Here is an 8,437-nt window from a genome sequence, read left to right on the forward strand (position 1 = left end):
TTCCCCTGGAGGAGCACCGACGGAGGTTCCACTGGAGCCAAAGGACCGGCCCTTCACTCATGCCCAGCGGCTGAGGGATGCTGCAGCCAGGTGGTTGCAACCGGGGAGCTCGGTGGGGGAGCAGGCCTTGCTGGAGAAGATGGTGGTCGAGCAGTTCATGGATGGTCTGCCAGGCAAAACGGCAGCGTGGGTCCGCTGCCACCGTCCCGCATCACTGAAGACTGCCATCAGTTTGGCAGAGGACCACCTCGCTGTCCACCTCAGCGGCCAGGAAGATGGCGGTCGCCCACTGGCTCCAGCCCAGCCGACTCCCGCACCTCAGAGGAGGGTCCAACCACAGTCCTTGGCTCGACCGCGACCATCTCCGCCGTATTACCCTCTCCCTCAGATCGTGTCTCCACAGGTCCCAATAGCTACAGGAACCCTTCCCAACCTACAGGGGGCCCCTCAAACATCAGGGCAGGGATGTTGGAGGTGTGGGCGGCCCGGACACTCATGGACATAGCCCAGGTGATCTGGTTGCTGGCCCTCCAACACCCTCCCCTGGTCCAGGGGCGACATACCGCGTTCCGGTAAGGATCCAGAGGGGTGTACATCAGGCAATGGTGGATTCTGGCTGCACACAGTCTATGATTCACCAGAGCCTGGTACGGCCCGGTGCATTAGTGGAGGCATTGTGGTTGAAAATTAGGTGTGTGCCTGGGGATGTTCACGAGTATCCCATTGTGTCAGTGGAAATTAGATACATGGGGAAAAAACATAGAGTAAAGGTTGTGGTTAGCTCCCGCCTTGCGCACATCCTTATCTTGGGAACTGATTGGCCGGGGTTTCAGCAGTTAATGGGGCAGTGTGTGGGAGTGCATTCATGAAAGAAAGAGATTCTGACTGACCAGGGCACCTCGTTCATGTCACAAACACTAACAGAATTGTACGGATTACTGGACGTTAAATCTATTGGGACCAGTATATATCATCCACAGACCAACGGTCTTGTGGAGCATCTGAATAACACTTTAAAGTCCATGACCCGTAAATTTATCCACGAAGATGAATGCAATTGGGATAAATGGCTTGATCCTCTGTTGATTGCAGTGCAGGAGGTCCCCCAGGCCTCCACAGGATTTTCTCCCTTTGAACTGCTGTTTGGCAGGAAACCACGGGGGGTGCTCAACCTGCTTAAAGGAAACTGGGAGGACTGTCCAAGCCCTGGTAAAAACGAAATTCAATACATCCTGGACCTGCGAGCAAAACTCCACACACTGGGATGGCTGCCACGTGAGAATTTGCTCCAGGCCCAGGAACGTCAACAACAGCTATACAACAGAGGGGCCAACCTGAGGCAATTCCGACCGGGAGAAAAGGTACTTGTATTGCTTCCTTCTTCCAGCTTGAAATTCCTCGCCAAGTGGCAAGGGCCTTTTGTGGTCACACCGCGAGTAGGGTATGTTGACTATGAGGTGGTGCGTTCGGAAATGGGCGGAGCTACACAGATCTACCATCAACCTCTTAAAAGCATGGAGAGAGGCGGAGTCTGTTTCTCTGGTGTCCGTGGTATCTGAGAGAGAGGAGCCAGAGGTTCCAAAATCCACCAATCCTGCCTCGCTCCCTTATGATGCCCATCTCTCCGGGACCCAGAGAGCAGACATTGCCCAGTTGCAAAAGCAGTTTGCTGATGTGTTCTCCCTCCTGCCAGGACGCACGAACCTCATAGTGCCCAACATTGAGACTTCTCCGGGCGTGATGGTGCGGTTGCGACCCTACAGGTTACCTGAACACAAAAGAAAAGTGGTTCAGAGGGAATTGGCTGCTATGCTGGAGATGGGAGTAATAGAAGAGTCCAACAGTGCCTGGTGTAGCCCCATTGTTCTTGTTATCAAGAAGGATGGAGCTATACGGTTCTGTGTGGACTATCGCAGGGTGAATGATGAGCCACGATTTGATGCGTACCCAATGTCCCAGGTCGACGAACTCCTTGACCGACTGGGCACTGCGGGTTTCTTTACGACACTGGATTTAACCAAGGGCTACTGGCAGATTCCTCGGTTGCCAGAGTCCAACGGAAAAACGGCCTTCTCCTCTCCGTTTGGATTGTACCAATTCATCACACTTCCCTTTGGGTTGTTCGGTACCGAAGCCACTTTCCAACGCCTCATGGACCAGGTGCTGTGTCCGCATGCTACATATGCTGCTGCCTACCTGGATGATGTTATCATCCACAGCACCATCTAGGCGGAGCATGTGCAGTGGGTGGGCGCAGTGGTGGAGTCCCTGAGGCAGGCTGGTCTCACCACCAACCCGGGGAAGTGTGCAGTTGGACGGAGGGAGGTACGGTATCTGAGGTACCACTTGGGCGGCGGGTAGGTGTGCCCTCAGGTGGACAAGACTGCTGCTATCGCAGCCTGCCCCGTGGCCCAAGACTAAAAAAGAGGTGAGGCGGTTTTTGGGGCTGGCAGGTTATTACAGACGGTTCATCCCGGACTTTGCGGATCTGACCAGTTCCTTCACCGGAAAGGTGCCTCAGATCCGGTCGAGTGGACGGAGCAGTGCCAGTGGGCGTTTGACAGGGTGAATCAGTCTCTCTGTGGGGAGCCACTCCTCCATACACCTAACTTCTCTCTTCTGGCCTGCAGTTTCTCGACACTGTTATATTAAAGTTAACAAAACCTATTATCAAAAGACGACTCTAAAACTATTTCAACTGGCGTGGGTGGCTCATCGAGTCGTGACTATAAATAGTCATTTCTGTTGCTGTTCTGGACCCAAGAGGTCAGTGGTTTCATTGGAAAACACATAATGCCGCTGGAATGAGAACAACACATGCTGCCTTCAAATGTTCTTCAAAACACTGTAATTATTTAGAGTTGCATTAATGCTGTATGTGCTATAATAACCTAAAGTAACATACAAATAAACTTATTTTTTTCATATGTGACAGATTAAAGTAAAAAAACATTTTGAGGTTGTTGATCAAGGTCAAGCTGACTATGACTAGATTACATAAAATGATTTATGATTCTTTGGAGTGTAAAATAGTTTTTGTGAATTAAGTGTTGCTCCGGTATAGACGAGTAAAGAGGTGCTGACCAGAATGAAAATACAGATGTAGCCATGATGCAAAAAATAAGCCAATGTTTAAATATTTGTAGTTTGTACAAAGTGATATGATAGCTTAGATACGACTTGATTTTGACCACTATGTTTTCAATGGCAGGAATATTAGCCTGACTGTTAAATGGACTGGGGAGCAAATGTGAAATAAATACTCAAATATAATTCAAAACTGCAGTTAGGTTTACTGAAATCTATAAGTGCAACAAGGGCAATGCTTTTGTCCTTCAATCAGTAAAAAGAAAACCCACAATGAAATGGAATCTATATGTCATAGCTGTAGAAATCTCCAGAGAAAGTCAGAAAGGTTTTTCGGTCTCTGAGCACTGTGCCCCCCTGTAAAGGACTGTCTCACTCCTCAGTGGACTATCTCACTCTTCAGAGGAATGTCTCACTCCTAAGTGGACTGTATAACTCCTCAGAGGACTGTCTCACTCCTCAGTGGACGAGAATTGATTGGCCAGTCGGCGGTACTTTTCTATGTTTTGATCCGATATCTCAAACATAACCTGCTCTGGACCAGGTTAAGTTTGCAGCATAAATTACCATGGTGATCTAGATTGAAAGAGATACACCTTTGTGACACTGACAACCCTGGCTGTAGTCTCAATTTAGCCCGTTAACCAACTAATCTCGCCTTCTTGTACACTCCTCTGGACTGCTTAAAATTGTCCTAATTTGCATGTCAATTGCTGAACTTCTGTTACTACACTTACATGTTAATACACTAACTTGCAATGTGCATGATTTTGGCGTGGTCATTTAGCCTCAAGTCAATTTCATTTTGCACTTACTGGAAATAACCATAATATTTGAACACATCACCCACATCACAAGATCATTTTTGTCAGGAGTCCTGTTTTCCTGTTTTCTCCATTTTACCCCCGATCACCTCTCCTCCTGTGTCCCCTCAGTCCCCTGTCTGCTTGTTCTGTGTCCTCCTCTCCTCACCTCCTGTGTCCCCTCAGTCCCCTGTCTGCTTGTTCTGTGTCCTCCTCTCCTCACCTCCCATGGCCACGCCCCTCACCGGTTCCAGCAGCTGCACCCACTCATCCCAGATCACCACCTGCAGGTGTGCTGCATCTCCCTGATCACCTCCCCGGACTATATGTACCCTGCCCCTGCACTCCTCTGGTTGTTGGTGCATTAGTAGTACTCCTACTACTAGCAACAGCTAGATGACGGCGAGTTACTGCGAGTGCGAGTTGTGCATCGCAAGGACCGTCCATCACCCGTCCGTCTTCCGTCCGTCCTCCGTCCGTCCTGTTCCTGTTCCCGTTCCTCCAGCTCCTGTTCCACCTGCAGAGCTACCTGTCGGAGTCACCAGTCGGTTGAGTTGCCCTCCTGACTTGGATTATATCGACTCTGTTTTTTCCAGCGGTCCTGTCTGCCCGCTGTCCTGCCGGCAGCGTCTCCCTGGATCAGTTGGTTGAGTTACCCTCCCGACTTGGAAGCAAGTGGACACTGTAGGTGCCACCTTTTGTTTGTTTGTTTTCTGTTTGTTGGAATAAAGACTGTATTTTGGAACTAAAATCCGAGTCTGTGAGCCTGCATTTGGGTCCTGGTAAAACACCACCTCCATAACAATTTTATTTTTATCTGTGCAGCCAGGTTGGCGATCTTTGAGGACGAGAAGTATACAGTGTTCCATACCTACCCGGGTACTCAGAGTTCACTGCATGTTGCCAAACATGTCGGTTTGAACACACTGAAAATGCACTCAAAAGAGCAAGTATAAGTATGTAAATAGTATACATGAATTTAGCAAACATTTGCTTATTATATTAGCAATAAAATAAAAAGGACAGTTGAGGCCAATAGGAACGCCATTCCTTTTTTAAAGTACTGTATTTAGTCTTAAACCAAAGTTTGAAAGACTTGAATTTTAATTTTAATTAATTAGTTACCACTCATCTTGAAAATCAAAAACAAATTTCATGGTAATGCATCCAATAGCTGTTTAAAAAAAACAACACCAAGGTGCACCTTCCAGTGTCACGAGAGGAAAAGTCAGGGAATCTCCAAAATATTAGAAATCATCATTTTGGGATCACAAATGTCTGTACAAAATAATTGCCGATCCCTTTGATAATAGCAGAGACATTTCAGTCAGTGATGGACTGATCAGCCAAAAATGTTTACCTCCAACACAAGAATGAGGCCTGCAAATGGCGGGAATTCATTCTCATCTTGTAGAGCCACCTCTTCAAATACATTTTATAGTCTTCACTTTCACTGTAATATCTTTGAACTTGTTTTGTTTTATTTTGTCAATTGTTTGATCTCCCTGGTATTTCTCCTTTTTATTCATCTTCCATTATCTGCACAGTTTTATGATTTCCTCTACAAACATTTTACAAACTAGGGTTTTAGAGTTGTGCTATAAAATAATATTCCCTTTTATATGAACGCAGTCTTGATCCTTCGGTTGTCCTGTTATTTATTAGTGATAATCTGCCTCATGGTGATCACCAACCCAGAGTGGGAGATTACCCACCTTTTCATTTCAAACTACATCACTGGTTGGAACAAAAAGTGAAGTGAGTAAGAAATTGGAAGCATGTGTTTTTTTTGCATGTTTCATTATGTTTCGGCCTGGCATGCTAACAGCAGCATTATCCTGTTACATGTTTGCACTGCATTTCATTCACATGCTGCAAGCAAATGTTATGATCTGCTGTCAAAGGCAAGAGGGTAACTCATGGAGCCGGTCCACGATGGGCAAACATAAAACAAACCAATCTGAACTAAGCATATTAACCACTCTGATCAGACTGCCTGCTTTCACCTGTGTGATGATAATATCGAACCATCTGTTTAAACTAGAAGCAGATCTTTGTGGATGGTAAGAGTTAACCTCTTTGATTGAACCGGGTCAATGAGCTGAACATCCAATTTTTTTGATCCGAACATAGGGCTGGATAGTTTGGTCTAACGTCACCACATACTTTGTGGTGAGTCATAAATCTGTAGGCCAGAGGCCTGAAAAAAAGAGGGTGTAGGGGAATATGGAGTGACCTTATGATGTTGTAATTTAACGTAGAACATGTCACTTTTTCTAAAAATAATTGCCGGTTCGGACTGAAATAGCAGCTCTATTTCTGTTTGGTGTTTCTGTTGGACGCCTCTGGTTCATTCGCTCCAGGGGTGTGCATGCTAGCGGGGGAGAGCGGCAAGAAGGGAGAGAATGTGTTGTTTTGCTTTTCATTTTTTCCCCTTTGAAAGAGAAGGGGAAAAAAAGATAATGGAAGCAGCCGGAACTCTTTCAAACATCCCTGCAAACTACCCACAGTTGTCTAAACCATTAAACTCCCAGTCTGCAACGAGCCCACTCTTTCAGAGGCGAAGACTGATTACATTCTTTTGTGGGAAAGCCGGTCATTTGATTTAGAGCTGGGGTCCCAGCTAACTCGGCCTTACAGTATGTCATCCCAGTCAACAATGTGCTCTAATGACTGGAAGCAAATTGATACCATTTGTTTCAGAAGGCTGCCCTACGCCTGTAACGCCGGGTTTAAGTTTACAGCTGAGAACTTGACGTGTAACATGATTATAATAAAGGTCAAGAATTATATTTTTCTCTGATTCCTTTTGTGCTGTCCAGTCGGAGACAGGCAGTGAATCATCACGTGAATATGTTACTCATTCTCTTTAAACTGACGGGTTTCTTCAGTCACCCCAAATCACAGCCCAACACACACACACACACACACACACACACACACACACACACACACACACACACACACACACACACACACACACACACACCCTGGTCTACGTATACCTGATGTGCCATACTTAAAGGAACCACTGTTTAGGTTAATTTGCCTTTAAAAGCTTTTCAGCTAAAACAATTTCCTAGAAGCTTTTTCTGTCCCAAACAGAGACAGAGGAATGTGTGTTTTACAAAAACAGACTGTGCAGGATATTAGCACAACACTGGCCGACAGGGACGTGTTTCTGGGGAGTACAGCAACATGCATGTCCTCTGAAAAGCTATGGCTGCCAGTCGTAGCTCTGGCAGGTCAGCTTGAAAACACTTAATAATTCTTCTTTGTCAGATCGGTCTTAAAGGCTGACCAGGTTGAGTATCTGAAAACTATCAACAGCTAAATAAAGTGTGATTCATATTTTTTTTGCTATGTTTAGGCAACTCAAAGCTCTTGGTGAAAGTCAGGGAAAGATTTTTTTCAAAAAATTTAGATTAAGTGAAAGCTGATATGATGCAGCTTTAATTAAACACAAGTTAGTGTTGGTTTCCTTTAAGGTTTTAATTATGTGTAAATATTTATGAGTTTCTTCCATCTATGGAAGTATGTTGGATAGTGTACTTTGTCATTTGTGGGTTAATATTTGTGTGTGTGCATATTTAAGTTCCCATCAAATGTGTTTCTGTCAACTGGATAACAACATTATTTATACATATATAAATTTGTATGATCAGCATTTGTACAGTTTCACAACACTATTAATAAAAAAAATCCTCAACCCCAAAAAAAGAAAAAGCTTAGCCAACAGGCTAACACTGGTGCATTCACAGAAATGTTCACCTAATTACTTTATGAAGTTGTCATCATCAACATGTTAGCAAACAGTTGCCTATTTACAAATCCAGCAGATGCAAAGCAACATTAGCATTCATTCAGTCTTTCTTTTGTGTTTCTTCTTTCTCTTCAGGATTTAGTTAAAGAAAAGATTGGAATTCTTCGTTGCTGCCACCGTCTGGTCAACAATATTATTGCATTTCTGCCGTTCTACAGTTTCCCCATATATATACTACAATGGCAAGTTGCTATTTTTGTATTTGCTTGCTCAGGGGCCTGTTTTTAGTGGAGAAACAAGTGATTTTAATGAGGTCCGAGTCTCCCACCCCTTCTGTTGTAACTCTGATTTCACTCGTCAACTGTATGGCTGTCCAGAAACTGCATAAACTGTTAAATTTGCAAACTGTATGATCAGCACCTGTTAGGCCACTGCATACATATGATACCATGTCATTGTTTTATATGTTGCTTACCCTACTCAGAACAACCCATGAGCTCGCCGTATACTAGTTTATCATTTCGTACATCATTCTTGCAAATATTTAGATTTTGACTTCAGCAGCGTTCACAGTACACACGAGTGCAGCTTTAACCCTGGACTCTTCAGTTTGGTCTCAACCAAAATAGCATGTAGAGGCGCTTCAGGCCACGGTCCAGATCAAAGGACCAAAATCTGGTCAAACCAAAAAAGGTGGTTTCTGTTCGCATCAAACAGAACCAGGATTCAGTTCGCTTGTAGTGTGAAAAGGCTTTTTGGATGTTTCAGACTTTTTGACCAATTA

The sequence above is a fragment of the Brachyistius frenatus genome, unplaced genomic scaffold (assembly GCF_029030835.1).
Source record: "Brachyistius frenatus isolate BFR_SWC_R1_liver_20210118 unplaced genomic scaffold, ASM2903083v1 Contig_78, whole genome shotgun sequence".
Classification (NCBI taxonomy): Eukaryota; Metazoa; Chordata; class Actinopteri; family Embiotocidae; genus Brachyistius; species Brachyistius frenatus.